Below are 22,044 nucleotides of genomic sequence, written 5' to 3' on the forward strand. Positions count from 1 at the left end.
GGGCTTAGCCTAATATATAATGCTAGGACTATCTCTTAATAGGTACTATAATATCCTTATTTTACAGAAGAGGAAACTGAGACACAGAGAGGTTTAATGACCTTCCAGTGATCACACAGCCCATGGATGGTGGGGCCAGGTGATCCTGGGCAGCTTGTCTCTACTGAGCTCCTCAACTCAACACTTGACCTAATAGTAGGTGATGTGAATTGGTGGAAAGAAAGGATCTATTTAAAAATGGCAGTGGGAATAATTACTGTGTATTTTTAAAAAAGATTTTATTTATTTATTCATGAGAGACACAGAGAGAGAGAGAGAGGCAGAGACACAGGCAGAGGGAGAAGCAGGCTCCATGCAGGGAGTTCGATCGAGTCCAATGTGGGACTTGATCCCGAGACCCTAGGATCATGCCCTGAGCTGAAGGCAGTCACTCAACCGCTGAGCTACTCAGCATCCCAATAATTACTGTGTATTAAAGCAATCAAGATAGATCCTTATTTACAACTCCACAAAAACAAATGATAACTAGATTAAAAGTAAAATTTAAATATCAAAGTGTTAAAAACATTAGGAAAAAATATAGATGAATACTAAATTGCGCTAAAGTGAGAAAATACTTCTTTAGCATGAAAATAAAATAACCAAAAGGGAAAGGCATGAAGATAAAACTGTGCAATCAAGAATCATCAAAACAAACAAACAAACAAACAAAAATCATCAAAACCAACGTTTAAATGCAATGGATAAACTAGAATGGCAAAATATTAAAATGGAAGTTTCTACTGAGGTCCCTCAATAATAGGAACTATGTTGTCCACTGGGACAAGGATCCATCAGAACTTGCAGAAAGATGTGAGGAAAACATAATTTGAAGCCAATCTGACAGATAGTTAATGTCCTTAACATGCTAAGAATGAAGCATTAATCCTCCAGTATAAATAGTGGCAAGTACAGGAATACACAAATCACAGAAGAGAAATATACATGGCCAGTAAACATATTTCAAAAGCTCATCCACATTACCAACCGGAGAAATATAAATCAAAATGGAGACAATTTTGTCTGTAAAATTGGCAAAGCTCTTTTAAATAATCGTTTTTGTTGGTAGTGAGGGAGAAATGAGAGGCACTTTCACTCACTGCTGGTGGGCAAGGAATTGGTATGACCTTTCTAGTAAGCAAGTGGACACCATGTAAAAAGAGTCTGGAGATGTTCATACTATGATCCCTAAATTTCACTTCCAGGAATTTATCCTTACATAATAACTAGAATTTTCCACAAAGACGTGTATAAATGAGGCTCATCATAGCATTTTTCTCATGAAGAAAAACCAGTAAAGGTAATGTCCAAGGGGGAGAGGATTAAATATGTTTTGTTGTAGTCTTATGTGGAACATATACAATCATTAGAAATGGTTCTAAATAGAACTGAATAATATGGAAAAACACAGGATGATGTCAATGAGAAGAAAACAGTAGAGTGAACTACATATCTTGTGTCCCAGTTTTTTGGCAATGTATTAAGATAAATATCTTGAATACTAGTATCTCAGAAAATCCAACTTTTCTCCATTTATTTATGATGCTTTCTTTATGCTTGGAAAAAGACTGGAAAACCCCTATTCTTGTTTGTATATGAAAATATGAGCATGGAGACAAATGTGGCCCGTTACCTAGTGGGTGGTCTCAACATGGGTCACTTTGGAGGGGGCTGTGATGTGAGTGGAGCAGGGTGAGTGGAGCAGGGTGTGGGAGACAGGAAGGGGAGGGAAAGAAAAACGAGAAAAAAACTCACTATTAACAAATTCCACAGACCCATGAAAAAACTCCCCCTGGGGTGGGGTGGAGTGGTGTGGGGTGGGGTGGGGTGAGGTGCCTGCTCCAGGCCCAACTTCCTGCTCTGTCTCCCTTTCCAAGTGGCCAAAGGGGCAACGGGGATGGGGGAGGTGTGTAGGCATCAGGGGTCTTGGGCTCTTGTTTGGACCATGGGCAGCCTTGGCAGTCTTTATGGAGTTTTTTCAGAATTCCATCTTTCAAAAATTAAAATACTTAGAATTGCAAAGGAGACCAATTCTGTTGAAACACAGTTATCAGAATACTTTTCAAAGACGCAGTTGATGACATAATAAGACATGTACATCTTTATTAACATATTAAACAACCAGATCCAACGGTCGAGTGTCTACGATTTTGCAGGACTGTCTGAATGTCAATGACATTTTGAAGGATATGCCTCGGCTGTCGTGCGACTTGAAAAGCTCCTGTTTTCTCTTGGTTGACAAAGTCATGGATTCTGCTATCACCCCCCTGTCAGAAATATTCACAAGTGATGGAGATGCTCAATTTCAGGTGGAGAATAATGAAAACAAGAGTAATGATTTTTCTGTGCAAGTTCACATATTCTCAGAATTCTACCTGGGGGCCCCAGACTCAACGCCTCTTGCTCTTGCGACTCCAGGATCCCAGTTTCCCATGCTGGCTCCTCCAGGACACCAGGCGACTTAGTCTCTTTTTGCTTTTGTTTTCCAGTCCCTGAGAAACAGTGCAAATAGTTGTCTGTGACCCCTGGATAGAGAAGACGACACAATGCGGACTGGCCATGCTGTGACTCATGCCGTCCCTGGCCTGACCCTAAAGAGCAAGAGAAGTGTCAGATTGCTGCAGAATCCTGGAAGTTCTCGAACACACAGATTTGGATGGACACATTCATCCCAATCCCCAATTCCTTCTTACTGTCCCGGCATAGACAGTCTGACATTCCCTCGGGGCATCTTAGGTGTCGTCTACTCTGGCATTATTCGGATAGCACTCTGGTTCCTTCCATTTCCAGGCCATGATGCCATGGGAGCTGGAGGTCTCCTGCCCACAGAGTGCACGGCCAATCCTCTCTGTTTTCTTCAATCTTGTTTCGCTTCTACTTTTCAGTCTCTTTTTTTCCCCACATGACTTTTCACTTGTATCTGCTTTTTTACTGAAAGACTATGAGATGTAGTTATAGTTTTATTTCCCCCCATCACCTTCTGTGACTCGGTGATGAGTCAGCCTTTCAAGGGGACCACAGTGATTGTCCGACACCACTCTGTCTCCCTAGAGTGGAGACAAAACAAGTTTAGCAGCCATCGGGGCCACCTGCTTTATCTGTTATATCTTCATTGTAGATTATACTTTTCTTCAGTGTGAAATGAATCTGTCTGTTCCATTGAATGCCTTGAATTCTATGTAGTCTGAAATTAATTTTGCTATCCTTGCTCTCTTTGTGTTTTCCTGATACACTTTGGCTCTTCTTATTTTTTTTAACATTTATTTTTAACTTTTCAGTGTAATTTTGTTTTAGGTTTGTTCTTGAAAGCAGCATATAATTAGAGTTTCTATTTTAACCTAATAATTTGAGAGCCCTTCTTTAAAAACCTTATTGTTTTTCCCCCTTGTTATATGCATCCATGCTCACTATTGAAAATACATATAATAAGCAAAAAGAAAACTAAAATCACCCAGTTTGCACTACTCAGAAGTAATGACTGTTTCCTAAACCTGGTTCTGCATCTTTCTTTTTGATTTTATTAACTCTCCTGTAACTTTCTAACTCATTGTCTTTCTGAATTACCTAAGTTCAGGTTCATTCTGCTGCTTGCCCCAGGGGGAGGGAGTACTCATGACATGTTCTCTAGGCTCTGAGGTGTGGTAAGAAGGGCTTGGGGAAGCTGAGGAGGACAGCTCTGCTATAGGCCGAGAGAGGAGCTTCTTCACTCTGATACCCATTTCCTTGGGTTTTCCTTTTCTAATCTCCTCCTCCTCTGTCTTTTTTTTTTTTTTTTTTTTCATTTATTTATTTTTGAGAGAGAGAGCACAAGTCAGCGGGTAGGGGCAAAGGGAGAAGCAGACTCCCTGCTAAACAGGGAACCTGTTGCAGGACTCAATCCCAGGACCCTGGGATCACTGCCTGGGCTGAAGTCAGACACTTTACTGACTGAGACAGCCAGGCGCCCCTCTAACCTCCTTTTGTAGCAGAATTGGGAAGACCATCAGGGCCAAGATTAGGGTGAGGATCTAGGGGATCTAAGTTAGGGTAAGCAACTGTGGTGCTAAAATATGTCCACAAATTCTTTGACACTCCTGTCTTCAAAAGGTGAGACCTAACTCTTCTCCTTCAAATGTTGGCCAGACACAGTAAGTTGCCTTTGACTAATGGAATGTGATAGAAATGATGCTATGTGACTTCAAGGGTAGGCCATCAAAGGGATAGCTTCCACTTGGTGTTCTCTCTCTCTCTCTCTCTCTCATCACTCAGTCTGAGGGAAAACAGCTGCCATGTTGTGAAGGTACTCAAGTATCCCCAGGAGAGGCCCACATAAAGAGTAATGGATTATCTCCACCAAGAGCCAGCACCAACTAGCCATGGGGTGAGCCACCCTGGAAATGGATCCTCCAGCCCCAGTCAGACCTTCAGATAAGTGAAACCCCCACTGAAATTTGACATAATCTCATTAATGATCTCAAGGTAGAACTGTCCAGGTAAGTTGCTTCAAAATTCAGATCCATAGAAACTGTGAAGGTAGTCATGCTTACTGTTGTTTTAAGCCATCAAGTTTGGGGTAATCTTACTCAGAAATAGATAACCAATACAGTAACTGCTATGCCTTTAGCATGCGTGTTTGAGTGAAGAAACAAGAGGCATTCCTATGGCTCCTATGATCCAGCCCAGCTTAAAAGGGTTGGAGAGTTCACCCTGGAGTTTGGAATTAAAGCTCAGTCATAACAAACAAGGTTTATTTTCCTTGAATATCCCTCACCACATCTTCCTCATGGATCATGGGTTGTCCCTTTGCCAGTCAAAGATACAGGAAGCCTTGTTCTAGCGGTTTCATGGCTTCCCATAAGGAAAGTGACTAACCTCTGATCTTAAATCAAAACTTCTCTGTAATCCTACTCCCACAACACTTGTCTTAAGATGGAGTCCCCCAAGACTATGAGACAAGAATTTGAGTGTAGGTGATTTATTTGTAGGTGATCTTAGAAAGCTCTGGTGGTGGTGTGGGGTTGGGAGGGAGGAAAAGGAAGGCAACCCTACAGTATGGGTAATAAATAGATCAGTAGGCAGCTGAAACTCATTCATGCTGGAGACTCTGGGTAACTGTGTGGCCACTCTCTTCAAATTTATCTCACCTGAGAAACAACGGACCTGGAGTATTTGTCTCCCATCTTCTGCCTCTCACTTGTTGAGGGCTACTTTAGAGGACATCAACCCCTTAGTACTTCTGGTCTGTCCCACACACGAGCCTAGCATAGCTCAACAGATGAAGAAAGAGAAACTCTTAGGCAATAAGCCATCCTGGGCATTTGAGGAATAATGAGAGCTGATGGTTATGGGCAGGTTACTGACAGCATCTGTTACATACCTCCATCCCACATCTGAATTATTGCAGTAGCCTTCTAGCTGGGCTACTCCCCTTTGTTCTTTCACTCAGACCCTCTGATCTCTTCTCTGTGTAGAAACTCAGAGTGTCTTAAAATGCAATTGTGATCAAACTACTTATTTCTTAAAACATTACAAAACTTTCTTGTTTCCCTAAGGATAAAGTCTCCATTCTTTAGCACTGCACTTGGCACATAGAAATCATTTGGTGAATGCTAGCTTTTGTACATCATCATCACCATGATCATCATCAGAACATGAGCTTTCCAGGTGATGTCTCTGACTCTGAGGATCTTTTACTTCATCTTCTATTCACCCAGAACAATCTTTAGTGAAGCCAGCACCAAGTTTTCATATGTTTCATGTGTCTTACCTTTCCAACTGGATCATTTTTTGAGGGTTGTGGTTGTGTCTTATACTTCCTGTTTTTTTTTTTTCTTCACACTGCTTAACCCAAGGAAGCTCTGAGGAATTAGTTTCTGGATGAAGCATTCAGTTAATTAATATAGACCCCTCTTTCTCCAAGGTACTAAGAGCCAAGCCATCACCAAGTTCCAATGCACTTCTCCCCATCTCTCAAATATGTCCACTCTTTTCCATCTCTAAGACCACTACTCTAGCTCAATTACCTTCATCTTTTGCTTGGATCATTGCACAAGCTCCTTAATCATAATTCCCATGTCCAGCCTCTCTTCTCTCCAATCCATTTTTCACAAAGCAGCAGAAGCAATCTTTAAACACCAATTCCAACCATGTCAATTCACAAGCCTAAATGGTTTCAGGGCTTTCTCATTATTCTTAGAACAAAGCCTTACTCATGTTCCAGTCCCAGTGTCTGCATGGATCTGGCTTCCCTCCACATCCACTCCCACCTTCCTTCTCCTTATGTCTGGGCACATGTGACACTGGCTTCCTTTCCATCTCAAATGCTCCAATATCCTTTCCAACTCAAGGTTTTTGCTAATACTGTTTTTTTTTTTTTTTCCTGTCTGGAGCGTCCTCCCATTCTTTAATCACCTATGCATCGCATCTTACTTATTATTCAAATCTCTGTTTCAATGTCATTTCCTTGAGTAAGCCTTCACTGATCACCCAGACGAGGTCAGGTCTCTCATAGAAGCTATCTTAACATCTCAGGTTTTTCCTTAAAAGAACTTATTAGTTGTAACTGAGTGTAGACTGTGGTCCCCCAGAAAACAGAGGCTTAGATCTTTGTTTTGGGGAAGGATCCCAGGGAATAGGAGATGAAGCCTGGCAAGAGGGAGACATGGTGGGAGGGAAAGTCTATCTTCATTAACTCATTAGTTCATAGATGCATTCCATCAGTTGGTTTTTGTCCAGTTTTTCTTACTATTCTCAGTGGGGTGGTTTGTCCAGTTTTCCTAGCACATAGCTGAAGTAACCACTGCAACTATTTAGTTGTTTTTTCCAGTATGAACTTCCATGTTTCCAAATAATATTTATATTGCTTTTAACATTTTAAGAAATTATCTACTGTCACTAAGAACTTTCTCCTCCAATTTCCCTTTCTCAATCTTCTCAATATAATTATGCAAAAAAAGATTAGACTAAGTGTTTAGAGATTAATCTGCCTATTCAGATATCGTTCACTGTTCAACCAAATAATGAACTCTTAATAATGTTTTCTCTCTTGTGCAACTTTTTTCACTGAAATTAATAATTGCCTCATTTTAAAGTTTGCTTAGTTTTCACAATGACTGCCAAATATTTCCCCCTCCATGTCTTCATAAATCTGTGAAATGCCTATTAAGCAGCCAGTGAGGCAGAAGATGAACTGGAAGAGTATGATATTCTGGAGGCCAAGTATAGACGGTGTTTCAAGGAAAAGGGAGTGACTGGTTGTGTTACATGCTAGTAGTGGGTCAAGTGAGATGAACACTGAGAACTGACCAATGATTTGGCAATGTAGAAGTCACTGGTAACCTTGACAAACAAGAGTAAACTGGTGGGGACAAAGGTTTGATTGGATGGAATGCAGTCAGAATGAAAGAAATGAGAACAGAGGAAGGAAAATCATACACTGTGATTTCTAAAAAACAATTTTAACATATTATCTAAGAAAGGCAAAATTTTAAGGAATTTCTTTCTCCAGAGGGAGCAGAGAGATGTGGTGGCCACTGGACAGGGATGTAGGATCAAGAAAAGGATTGGTGGCAGCTTCCAAGATGACTGCCAATGATTCCCCACATTCTGGTATTCATATCTGTGTACAGTTTCCTCCCCCGTTGTAGTGGAGTTGATGTGTGTGATCAATAGCATATGGTAGAAATGATGGTATGTCATTTCCAAGGTTAGGTTATAAAAGACTACACATTCTGTTTTGGGTGCTCTGTTGCTTTCCCTCTCTCTCGGATCTCTCCTTTTGTGAGAAGTAAGTGCTATGCTGTGAGTAACCTTTTGGAGAGGCCCACATGATGAAGCCTCCAGCCAACTGCTAATGAGTTACTGAGGCCTGGCAATAATTGGGTGAGTGAGTTTGGAAGCAGATTCTACAGCTCCATTGAGACTTGAGATGACTACTGCCCTGGCCAACAGCTTGACTAGAGTTAGAAAATAAACCATCCCAAACTACAAGTGTACACGCATAGAACTAAAATCAAGGCTTTGAGGCAAATTCCTTGAGGGGCAGATGGTTGCCCCGCTATGGTGCAGCTGACATGTCTGTACTGGCATAGTTTTGGAAAATGGTTCTCTGGCTGTCTGTGAAGGATGAGAAATGGTAGCAGTGGCCTGGGAGTCTCAGTGAAGAGCACCTATGGCTGAGCTTACTATTGATGGGTATAGCTGTCCAAAGAGTTTCCCTTTAAAAAAATGTTTATAGCACCAATGTCCACAATAGCCAGACTGTGGAAGGAGCCTCGATGTCCTTCAACAGATGAATGGATAAAGAAGATGTGGTGTATATATACAATGGAATATTACTCAGCCATAGAAAGGATGAATACCCACCATTTGCTTTGACATGGATGGAACTGCAGGGTATCATGCTGAGTAAAGTAAGTCAATTGGAGAAGGACAATCATCATATGGTTTCACTCATATGGGGAATATAAGAAATAGTGGAAGGTATTATAAGGGAAAGGAGGGAAAATGAGTGGGAAAAATTAGAGAGGGAGACAGAACATGAGAGACTCCTAACTCTGGGAAACAAACAAGGGGTAGTGGAAGGGGAGGTGGGTGGGAGGATGGGGTAACTGGGTGACGGGCACTGAGGAGGACACTTAATGGGATGAGCATTGCATGTTATACTATATGTTAGCAAATCAAACTTCAATAAAATAAAATAAAGTAAAAAAAATGGTTTCCATAGTTCTGAGCAGTAGCACTAGATGTATAGTGGAGATATAGTAGGTGGCAGCAGAAACCAATGGCAGAAAAGATAGCATTAGTCCAATGGACAACAGAGTTCTCCCAACCTATAAGTTGAAATCTGTGGTTCTACCATTTTAGATTGTGTACACCTGGGTGTTCTTTTGTAAGCTGGGTCAAGGTGGAGGCCCAAGAGTGAGATACTGGTCTTCCTACCAATCTGGGGAAGCTGGTTCTAAGCTAGTTTGAGAAATAAAGAAAAATGCCTCTATCCTAACTGCTGGGTTAAATAAGCATGATTCAAGGTATGTGCTTGGGAAACATCTCACTTCCCCTTGAACTAGATGCTGTTTCTAGTCTTTTGAGGCTGTCCTTCAGAGGACTGTTTTAGAGGTTTGACAAATGCAGCACTCTGACACAAAAATACTATAAAAGTAACAGTTTTCTCTATGGCTATAGTATCAGCAAAAGACATTTGATTGCGAGATGGTCACTTTATTCAGCTTCTGAATTTTTCCTTTTGCAAAATGTAGTTGGGTTGGCACTGTAGTCTCCTCCTATTTAGGGGACTGACAGGTCATGGGAGAAGCTGAAGTCAAGAGGGTAGGGCTTACAAAACCTCTCATCCTTCAGTCACATTATTCCAAAACTTGAGCATAATCATCTCATTATCTGAGATGGTTGCAAAAACTGTGTTTAGCAATCTGGACCACCTTATTATAATTTCCAAGTACTGGGTAGATAACAATGTTTTACTATGCCACTGGAGTCATCTAGGTTATATAGTATTGACAAGAATCAAACAGGCACAGTCATACTGTTCCTGTGTAATCATGACCAGTCTGAGAAGGAGCAAGGAATTAGGGACCTATTGAAGGCCTGAGCCCAGCAGGCCTGCCTAAAACTTGTCTCATCCTTTCGGCATGACCGTGGAGCATGGGTGAGGTCAGAAAGTTCTTGTGCTGGTACTGGTATATGATGGGTTTGCCCTCTCTGTGTCTGGGAGATGTTTGAAGCTGACTCTCATGGATGGCCCCTCTAATGCTATCCTTTCAAAATACCCTTTGCCTGGTCACTCCCACTGCTCCCTTGACTCCTGGTTTTCCACCCCACTGGTTTCCTTGCTTACTGGAAGGAACATTCTTATTAGGCAGGTTCCTTTGCAAAATGACCCAGACCAACAATCCTAGGTTTGTGGCAAGAACGGTCTTGATTGTTCATGCCTACCTGTATCCATGACCTTTGCAATGCTCCCAGGGTGGCTTCTATGTCCATACTCTTTGAACCTATCTTGGCTTTGAGACTTGATTTTGCCAATAAAATATAGTGAATGTGATGATATGTCAATTCTATGCCTAGACGTTAAGGGGCTGGACTAATCTTCTATTGCTGTGTAATAAATGACCACACACTTAGTGGCTTAAAACAATACCCATTTGGGGGTGCCTGGGTGGCTCAGTTAGTTAAACATCTGCTCTTGGCTTGGGTCATGATCCTGGGGTCCTGGGACTGAGCCCCATATAGGGCTCCCTGCTCAGTGAGGAGCCTGCTTCTTCCCCTGCCTGCTGTTCCTCCTGCTTGCGCTCTCTCGAACTCTATCTTTCTCTCCCAAATATGTAAATAAAATCTTTTTTAAAACTCACCCATTCATTATCTCATACTTCTGTAGGTCAGAAGTGTGGGCTTGGCTGGTTCCTCTGCTATGGAACTCGCAAAGTTCAAATTAAGGTGTCAATAACTTGGGCTCATCTGGGAAAAAATTATTTTCCAAGCTCATGCAGGATGTTGGCCAAATTCAGTTCCTTGTGCTTGTAGAATTGAGGTCCCTATTTCCTTGTTGACCATCAGCCAGGAACTGTTCTCTCCTCTGAGGGGTCACCTATATTCTTTTTCCATCTTCAAGTCAGCAGTAGCATGTCAAGTCCTCTGATACTTTGAATCTGATTTTCTCTTCTGCTACCAGCTTGAGAAAATGCTCTGCTTTTAGAGTGTTCATGTGATTAGACACATACAAATAATCTTCCTTTGATTAACTCAAAGCTGACTTGTTGTGAAAGGCAGTCTCATGACCCCTAGTCAGCTGTGTAAGAATGGGTTTTGTCTCTGGAACATCTCCTTACCAAGGGAAATCACCCTGTGTGGGGATATCTTTCCTTGTTTCAGGCTCAATGAGCTCTCCTTTGTTCTGCTTAAAGTAATGTACATCTTATGGCACCTGGTTAATCCCAATACTATATCTGTCCAGTACAGGGATGAAATTTCTCCCACTATGGCACAGGAGGGATGTATAGAGGTGAATGGCCCTGCTTCAGTTGCCGAGAGAGGCTTGCTGACCATGGGAGATCAAGATGGCTGAGGGCAATGCTTTTAAGTTTCCTAGAAGCCTTCTGGTTTGATTGAAAAGATCTATGAGGGATCCCTGGGTGGCTTAGTGGTTTAGTGCCTGACTTTGGCCCAGGGTGTGATCCTGGAGTCCCAGGATCGAGTCCCACATTAGGCTCCCTGCATGGAGCCTGCTTCCCCCTCTGCCTGTGTCTCTGCCTCTCTCCCTCTCTCTCTGTGTCTTTTGTGAATAAATAAATAAAATCTTAAAAAAAAAAAAAAGAAAAGATCTATGAAAATACTCTTACTGTCTTGGAATAGTTTTTTTTTTTGTGTGTGTGTATGTGGTTGAGTACATCAACCTTTTGATTTCATCCTTTTAAGCTAATGAGAATTAGATGAAATCTGAGGTTTTAACAAAGGGTGGGATAGTCACACACTCAGACTTTTCGCTGTGTCATGCTTTCAACAGCCGTTTTGGAGTTTAACATGTTTTGACATCTGGAGAGGCTGAGAATTTCCAAAATCATCCTGGTTCCTTTTTGTATAACAGCTCTTTCCTCAATTTATCTCTCTCCTTTGGCACTTTATTATAAGCAACAAGAAGTCAGGCAGCATCTCCAACACTTGACTCGGGAATTTCCTTAACTAAATATCCAAGTTCATTGCTTACAAGTTATGTCTTCTGCATGACTGCAGGACATAGTTTTTGGTAAGCATGTTGCTGCTACTTAACAAGGATCTCCCCTTATCCCATATCCAATAACACCTTCTCCATTTCCTTTTCAGCCTTCATCATGAGTATTCTTAAAGTCAAGATTTCTACTATTGATTTGCTCTTGGTTTAAGATTTCTCTACCACACACTTCCATCCTCCTTATTGAAAGCTTATCCTATAAACAAGCTCATGCAAGTCTACTAGAGAATTTGACCATGTTAAAGACATGAGTTGTTTAACTGAGGGCATTATACACTAGCCAGCTCACAACAAACCCACCAGCTAGCTGACCCAAGATCAGTCAAGTCCAGCACAGACTAGAACACCCCAGGTGACCCATTAACTTGTGAGCTAAATAAATACAAATTGCTCTATACCAAGGAGGTTTTGTGTGTTTTTTGTTATGCAGCATTATCGTGCAGTAGAAAACTGATACATATGGGATTTACATTTCGTCTCTTGGATTCTTGCACCTCTGACCTAGCTTGGAAAGGAGAGTAGTTAATTCAAAAAATAGCAACAATTCTCTCCCTCTCTCCCTTTTTTCCTTCTCCCTCCTTTTCTCTTCTAGCTTAAGCTACCTCTAGAGTCCACAGGCCTGTAAATACACTACTGTTCCTCATAATTACAGCAATAAAAATCAGTTTTCCAAATGATTGCATTGAAGAACCCTTCATGTGGCTTGGTTGAAGAGAGAAGCACCTTTATCTTTTCCCTTCCAGGAGAAGCTTATGTAAACGCTCATTTACAAAAAAATCCTCCCCCTTTCTTCAATTATCCAGTGCTATATATATATTTGTTGTTCTTTCTTTCTTTCTTTCTTTCTTTCTTTCTTTCTTTTCTTTCTTTCTTTCTTTCTTTCTTTCTTTCTTTCTTTCTTTCTTTCTTTCTTTCTTTCTTTCTTTCTTTCTTTCTTTCTTTCTTTCTTTCTTTCTTTCTTTCTTTCTTTCTTTCTTTCTTTCTTTCTTTCTTTCTTTCTTCCTTTCTTTCCCAAAACCTTTTAGGGAAGGGTTTTGACAGAAACTTTAAAAACTCACGTTGTCCTGGCAATTCATTTTGGAATGTATTGTGATACCTCAGTTGGAACTTTCATTTAATACCCAGTTATACTTAATTTGATTAACATCTGTCTCCTCTACAAGCCTGTAGCCCATGAGGAAGAAGCTCCTCTTGCTCACATCTCTAACATCAGCACCAAGGACAGTGTCAGGTATGCCCCATGCTCAACAAATATTGTTAAATGAATCAGTGTAAACAAACCTGTTGTACCTTATGCCATGAAATGAGTATATAAACTGCCTAGATTTTCTTTTACAAGCATGGATTTGGTCATTTTTCAACAAATCTTTTTATCTCTTTTATGGAGTGCCACCTTAAAGATCCCTTTCCAGAAATGCTTAGCAAGGTGGATCCCAATTGACTTTCCCACTCAAAGCAAAGAGAAGTCTTCCCTGATAAGGTTTCTCTGAAAATTCCTCCACCTCAAAACCAAAGAGAAAAATCAGGATGTTGTATTTTACAGATATTACCACAGCTGTACTTGATTCTGCCCACTTATGTGTATGAAGGGTCAACTCTGGCTCCTCTCTGTCTAGAATACCCTTTATGAGACTGTCCAGAGGAGTAGCAGTGAAGCTCTTTTGGTTCTAATTTTAAGGCAGCCCAATTAAAATGTCTGACTCACCAGGCTGTTCATGGGAAGCATTCACGCATTCATAATTTATGGAATAGGCTGTAAAGGCTCTGAATGTTCCCTGGAAGCCGTTTTAGTATCTTTCTAGATAAGAAATGAATCCAGATTCTCCATCTTTTCAATTATTACCATTACTCATTATTATTCAAATTACATAGCATGATTCATGTCTGAAGATCAAAAGATCAGAAGGATTTTAAGGACAAACTATGAAAATGAGAGTGAGGATAGGAAGGGAGAAAAAGAGGGATCAAGAATTCAGGATCAGAGCTCTTTCTCTCAGTGCCTGTGTATTTGCTGGTAAATTGAGAATCTAATTAAATTAGTAAACACTTACTTGTGAAGATTTGGTAACAAACTAAAATATGATCCATTTTAACATAATCAAAGACTGAGGTCCAAAGAATAATATTCTTTGGTGAAATTTAAGATATGAACAACCAGTGGCTAGGAGAAGAATGGGATGGTCCTGGACATTCAGGATCATCTTCAGTAGGCAGGTCTGCCACAAAGGGGCCAGAAGGTCATAAAAGGAGTAAATAATACTTTTCCTATGTGATAGTTCATATTGTTAAATAGGAAATGTTTACTCTCCTTCCAACTCCAATTACAGGAAGAGCACATACCTCCTTGCCCCTCATTGACATTGAGTTTGGCCAGAGAACTTGCTAATGAACATGATGCAAATGAAATGATGCAAATAATGAACATGATGCTTTCAGGTTTGGGCTTGCCCTTTGATGCTTCTGCTATAGTCATGTAAGGAATATGCCCTGGCTCATCCCCTGATCCAAGGAAGATGAGAGACACATGAAGTTAACTAACCTAGACCTTATCACTGCTTGTAGCTGGGCCCAACCAATCTTATCCTAGATCAGCAGAGCTACTGATGTGTGAGAGTAAATAATTACTACTTTAAGCTACTGAATTTTGGAGTGGTGTTATATAACAGAGAATTTGGCTGATTCCCTCCTCACCCCTTCATTTCTGGGGAGCTTCTAAATCCTTGAAATTTCCTGAGTGATAAGAGAACCTCTGTTATTCATGGTGGGCCCCTTGAACCACCTTGTCTTATGCTAATAAGACAACTCAGGATGGAGGCTAGTCATGCCAGAAAGACCAACCATGTGATTAGAATTTTGGAGCTTTGAGCCTTGTGATATCAGCTCAACCTTCTGGGAGGGAACAGGGGCTAGAGACTGAGTTAAATCACATGGTTGATGATTCAATCAATCATGCCTATATAACAAAACTCTAATAGAAATTCTGGAAATAATTTCTTGTGAGCTACTCTGTCTGGTGATACACGTCAATATGCCAGGAAGGTAATACACCATAAAGACACAGAAGCTTCATATTTAGGCCCTCTGAGACCTCACCCCTGTGGGTATCTTCTTTTGGCTAGTCTGATTTGTATCTTTCATAATAAAACTGTAATAATAATAATAATAATTATTATTATTATAATGTTTCCCCAGTTTCTATGAATTTTTCTAGCAAATTATTGAAACTGAAAGACTGGTAATCCTGAATTTATAGATAGTTGGTCAGAAGTGTGGGTGAACTAGGAACCCTGAAACTAGCTAGTGGCTAGTGTCTAAAGTGAATATAGTCTTATGGAGAACTGTACCCTTAATCTGTGAAATTTGACCTAACTCCAGGGAGTTGAGATAAAAATTGCATTGTAGGTGGTTTGTTATACATCAATACCTGACTGATACACCTTATCTACATGAAATGATACATAAAATATGACTATGAAAGTATATGTATATGAAAGTGTTTTCAAGTATAAATCTAATGCAGAGTTAAGGAAGTATTACTGTAAGCAAACCATAAGTAAACATGTTTACCTCTTCACAAGCAAGAAAGAGACTAGTGATTATTTAAGGTTTTATTCATCTGATGCCTCCTTCATGATTTCTTTCTAATTTCCCGCTTTTGAACTCATGGTTCTCTTGTAGCTGTGACTCCTTTCTGCCTCAGAGATGATTATATTTATGCCTGTGTCTCATCTCTTCTGTGAAATTGTGAACTTCTTAAGGTCAAAAGTTGCATTTGGCATCACATTCCTGAGGATTCCTGGTATACCTAGAACAGCTTCTGACATTTTTGCAGTGTCTGACCTACCCAAGCATGACCCCTAGGCTCATTTCTGATTCTTTTGAGTTGGCTAGAACTCACTCACTCACTCATTAATAATTCATTCATTCACCAAATATTTGATAGTGTTCACTACATGCCAGGCATTATATCAGGCATTTGAGATACAACAGTGCAACAACAAAGTCCCTGACTTCATGGAGCTTATATTCTGGCCAGAGAGATACCTAATAAACTGATAACAAATGTCTCGGTATGCCAGGAGCTTAGCACATCAAAAGATATGTGGAGTGGTTATTTTCTTATTTAAAAAAGATTTTATTTATTTATTTGAGAGAGAGAGAGAGAGAGACCATGAATGAGGGGGAGAGGCCAAAGGAGAGGGAGAAGCAGACTCTCTACTGAGCAGGGAGTCCAATGGACTCAATCCCAGGACCTCAAGATCATGACCTGAGCCAAAGGCAGACGTCTAACTGACTGAGCCACTCAGGTGCCCCTTGAGTGGCTATTTTCTACAAGATGGCATAGAAAAGTCTCACTGAGCATATAGCATTTGAACAGACACCTGAAAGGAGTAAGAGAGTGAGCCATGTAAATATGTGGGGGAATATGGCTCTGGGCAAAGGGAACAGCTACAGCAGAGGCCCAGAGGTATAAGTGTATTTGGAGAATGTGAGGATCAGCAAGGAGGCTGGTGTGAGTGGGGCAAAATGAGCAGTGGAGAGACATTCCAGAATTGAGGTAAAAAAAGTTCTGAGAATAGAGAATGAGGGGCAGATAATTCAAGCAGGTCAAAATGTTGGCTTTCACTTTTTACTGGAGTTTTGAATCTGTCTTCATCCCCTCCTGAATTCTTGTTCGTGGCAGTTTCCAGCCTTAGCCACTGTCTCAGGTAGCTCTTGTCAACCTCAGCCCCTGATCACCTATCCTCAAACCAGAGCAGCAGGTCCAGCCCTGGCCCCTTGTGAAATGGGAGACAGAGGAGCATTAACTCTGTATGAACACAGATAATATTTCTCCCCACACTTTTATTTTTATTTTTGAGAAAGTTGAGGTTTGGAGAGTTTATGAATCAGGGTCCCAGCGGAAAACAGATGGCACACTCAAGTGAGATAATTGATATGAATTTGACTTGTTTCCAAAGGAGTAGTCTGGGGTCAAAGAAGCCAAAAAAGGATTGCTAACTAGAGTGTTGTACCTGCCCTAGACTGAAGGGACAAGAGATGTTTGCTGTAGCTGTGGGAGAGACTACCCAGGATGCACTATTGCCTTAGTAGAGAGACACATCAAACTCAGAGAGACCTAGCGGAGGGGAATCTGGGGTGCACACGTCTGACCTCATTCTCCTCATTTCCTCTGATCTCTTGCTAATGCCTTTTGGCGGGACCCACACGGAAGCCAGAGGGTCAAAGAGCTCATTGTGGTAGTCTTCACTGGTTGGCCTCTAAACGAGCAAGATGGGGAAGGGGAGTGAGTGGTCTGAGCAGCAAACAGAAAATCTCCAGTACTGAAAGGTTATGTAACTCACCTGAGATCATGTAGGTGGTCTAGTTGAATCCACATCTCATTCTGTCTATCTCCCTGGCTCCAATGACTATACTGTGTTCTCTTCTACAGCTTCACCTTTTTTTATCTGAACATTTAGTATCCTCTGGATTTGTATGGTATTGTCCTACACTTCCCTTACTGGAAACCTTCTGTTAGACTACAGGCCACTTGAGGCCAGGATTGTTTCTCACGTATTTATGCCCCTGGTGTCTTCGGCTCAGGGCCTCCCACATTTTGTTCACTGTACAGATGTGCACAATTAAGATTGAAAGTGATAAATGCCATACAAAGCAAGGGAAGTGAGTGATTACTTTGTTAGCTGGAATGATCCAAAAACAGACCAGGGCCTCAAGGAGTGGTTGGGATTTGGATAGAACAACAAAGGAGGGCATTCCAAGCAGAAAGAGCAAGGCCCAGGGAGAAGTCAGCAATGGGGATTTGAGGAGAGGGCTGTGGTGAGAGGGCTTGGTGGCAGCAGAGCACAGTTGTGGTGATGAGGAAGAGGAGGAGTCAGGGACCACTGCCCATGGGCCCCTGGCTTACAGACAGAAGGTTGGCCTGGGGAGAGTCTTCTGGTGTTTTATTGGAATTCATGGAAAACCATTACTTAGCCAGGTGTACCATGCATCAAAGTGCAGCATAGAAACTGAGAAACTCAGTCCAGAATTGGTGACTCTTTAGGATGTCAATTTGTTTGACTTCTGTTTACCAAAATCACTGGCTGTTTGGACATAAGTTTTTCACAATATAATCTAGTACCTTGTAACCTTTTAAGGAAAAAAAATGTATGGGATTAAGCCCCGAGTTTCCCAGGAAATTGGATAATATGTGAACATAATTAAAAGTAACAATAGTAATATGTGAGCCCAATAAAAAAAAATCATAGCTCAATGTGTTACTTTTGGAATGTAAGCATAAGTAAATAAAGCAAAATGAATGTCCCTAGACTATGCTTCCTGGTCCTTCTTTTAAGAAACCAAAGCACTGAGACAACAAGTCCTCTCCAGGATAAATGTCTCCTTGTGGGTGCCACAGCTTATCCACATCTGATCAGAAAGGCTTCTTTGAAGCTACTGGTTGAAGGTGACCAATCTTCTCTTTTGCCTTAAAAGCCTGATGTTATATATCGCAATAAGACGTTCTAAAGCACAAATTAAAAAATGAATTTGGAGCAAGGCATATGTCTAATGTGCTCAAGTAAGTAAGTGTTACTCCATTTACAGGATAGGTGAATTCCTGTAAAAATGGCTCAGTTTCTGCAAGGTGCATCTTGTTTCCCTGTGGTTTTCTTTTATACTCTTGGGAATATAATTCAATAGTCTCTTCACTGTCTCCACCTAAAAAAGGAGTATAAACAATAGTGGTAAGATCCTGAAAAGTCTGGAGCCCCCACACTGCAAAGAAAAGAGCCTTGTATGTAGTATTCATGTAATTCCAACAAAATGGGTTACAGACCAGACCAATTTCTTTTTAACTCTAGTATCTTTTTTTAAATAAACCTTTTATTTTAGTATGCTTTATATTTATAGAGAAGTTGCAAACATAGTACAGAGAGTTCTATTTACCCCACACACAGTGCCTCCAACTGTTAACATCTTCCATTAGTATGATACATTCGTTGCACATGATGACACAATATTGATACATTAAGAACTAGAGTTCACAGTTTATTTGAACTTCCTTAGTTTTCACCTACGGTCCCTTTTCTGTTCCGGGATCCCATCCAAAACACCATGTTATGTTTACTTGTCATATCTCCTTAGGCTCCTCTTTTTGTTAATTTCTCAGACTTCCCTTGATTCTGATGACCTGGGTAGTCAGGTATTTTGCAGTTTCCCTAGTTGGGGGTTAGTGAGTGATGTTTCCTCATGAGAAGACTGAGGTTATAGGTTTTGGAAAGGAGGACCACAGAAGTGAAGTGCCATTTTCACCACTTCAGATCAAGGGTACAGGTTATCAACATGATTTATCACGGGTTATAGTCACATGATCACATTTGATCACATAATCATATCAATTGTCAATTTCCTCCATAAAGTTACTCTTTACCCCCATTTCTACCTGTCCTCTTTGGAGGGAAGTCACTATGTGCAACCCAGACTGAAGTGGTTAGGGAGTTACGTTCTAACCTCATTGAAGAGCAAAGTATGTATGTAAGTACAAATATATTTGTACTTCTTCTTGGGAGATTTGTCTTTTCTCCCCATTTCTTAATTTATTCAATCATTTTTTTTTACCAGTATGAAGTGATATTTATTTTATACTGTGAATTATAATCCACTATGACTGTATTTATTTTTGTTGCTCTAATTGTCCCAAGTTGAGGATGCAGAGAAACTGGATCATTCATACATTACTGGTGGGAATATGAAATTGTACAGTTGCTATATAAAAAAAAGTTAGCAATTTCCTTAAACACTAAACATGTAACTACCATACAACCCAGTAATTGCATTCCTGAGCATTTATTCCAGAGAAATGGAAATTCTTATTCACATGGACACCTATACATGGATGTTTATAGCAGCTTTGTCACACCCTTATTGGAAACTACCCAGATGTCTTTCAGTGGGTGAGAGTTTGAAAAGCTGTGGTACATTCATAACATGGAAATATTATTCAGTTATAAAAAATAATGTCAATTGAGACACTATAACACCCTGAATGAATCTCCAGAGAATTATGCTCAGTGAAAAAGTCAATCTGAAAAGTTCACTCACTGTATGATTTATCAGTTTCCCTAAACTACTCGGAGTCTTTTCCTTTAAAAAAAATACTGCAGTTAATATTATGTACACTGATCATTGCCCAGCCAGTAACTATATCTGTAAGGTATATTCCTTAAAATGGAATTGTTGGGTCAAAGAAAAACACATTTGTAATTTCAGTAGATGCAGCCAAATTGCCGTTTGCAGTGTGCATTCTCACTTTACTGCATAAAGTGCCAGTTTTCTACACACTTACCAACACAATGTGGACTCATGGGAAAATCACTGAATTCTCTGTGTCTCAGTTCTCTTATCTGTAAAGTGGGGGGAAAATGGGACCCACCTGATGGGGTTACCATGAGGCCCAAATGAATTAATACACGGAAAGTGATTGTAACAGTGCCAGGAGAAGTTAATGCTGTGTATGAGTATTAGTGGTTATTGTTATCACAACCAAGCTTTTTGATATTTGTTAATCTGGTTGGTGAAAATGATATTTTGTTGTAATAGTTTTAATTAGCATTGATCTTACTGTAAGATTAAGCATCATTTCAATTGCTGAAAACCATTTGTCTTTCCTTTTCTGTGAATTGTTGATGCAAGTCTTCTTACACACTCATCACTTATGTTCATATTCCATTGGCTAGAACTAGTCATTCCATTGGCTAGAACTAGCCACATCTAGATACAAAGGGGTGCTTCTGGGAAATGTAGTTCATCAAACAGACCCTTTACAGTGATCACTCTATACTATGTATGTTTCCTATATTTGTATTCCTCCCTCCCCCTTTTGGACTAAGATAGGTAACTATTTAATCTTGTATTTTTCCAAAACAATTATTAATGGCCTTGTTTATTAGTTCTATTTGTTGTTTTTATATTTTTAACTCATTGGGTTCTGTTTTGTACTGACTTTTTTCTTTCATTCTGAAATCTTTAGGTTTATTTTGTTTTCATTCTTCTTGACCTGGATCCTTAATTCATTTATTTTTATTTGATCTCTTAAAATATTAAAGGCTAAATTTTCCTCTGAATACTGCTTTTAGTCATGTTCCATGTGTTATTATGTGTAGCATATGTATAGTGATTTTCATTGTCTAGATATATGTCAGTTTGATTTTTCTCTTTTAGGTAAGAATTATTCAAAATTTTAAAATTCTGAATGCTTTACATTAGCATAGAAAATGTTATCTGCTCTAATAGTACTTTTAGTCAACCAGTCTAATTTAGGGTTATTTTATGACCATCCTATGGGTATCTGAAGAGAAGAAAAATGTTTGTTCTTTATGTTTAGGGATGTATACACATCTAAACACACACATAAAATTTTTATGTATATTATATACTTATAATCTTTAACAAGAGGGGTGTCATGAAGTCTTAAAATCATTGAAGAAGGCCCCAACCTAGAGGGTGGGCACTATGGAATCCTTTTTTTTTTTTTTTTTTAGAGATAGTGCACACCTGTGAGAGGTGTGGGAAGAGGGGCAAAGGAGAGGAGAAGAGAGAATCTTAAGCAGGCTCCACACCCAACATGAGCCCAATGTGGGGCTCTATCTCACAACCCTAAGATCATGACCTGAGTCGAAATCAAGAGTTGGATGCTTAACTGACCGAGCCACTAAGGCTTCTCACATGGAATCATTTAGAATTGTTTCTTAGAAAAGCACTAAGGGAGGGTTCTGGGAAGAATCTCTGCATAGGTCCTAAACTTCTTAGAACTTTCCATGTACTTATTTTCCTTACTGTTAGGGGGTGGATGTTATTGGGTAATTATGTCCTTCCTCTTTAGAAGCTAACCAAGCTCACTCACATCTGGAAATTTACAGTCGTGTATATATACCAATATATTTAAGAACATATCTTTTATTTAAGAACACTTCTGGGTCTTTAGTAGAGAGGTAGGGAACCAAAATTTTTTTAAGCAGAGACTTGTCTATGTGTCCCAAATAAATCACATAGCTGTTTTTTTTTTTTTTTTAAGATTTTATTTATTTATTCCTGAGACACACACACACACACACACACACACAGAGTGAGGCAGAGACACAGGCAGAGGGAGAAGCAGGCTCCACGCAGGGAGCCCGATGCGGGACCCGATCCCAGGCCTCCAGGATCACGCCCTGGGGGGAAGGCAGGTGCTAAACCACTGAGCAACCCAAGGATCCCTACATGGCTGTTTTTATGGGACTTAGCCTGAACAGAGATAT

This window comes from Canis aureus, chromosome 26 (genome assembly GCF_053574225.1).
Source record: "Canis aureus isolate CA01 chromosome 26, VMU_Caureus_v.1.0, whole genome shotgun sequence".
Lineage (NCBI taxonomy): Eukaryota > Metazoa > Chordata > Mammalia > Carnivora > Canidae > Canis > Canis aureus.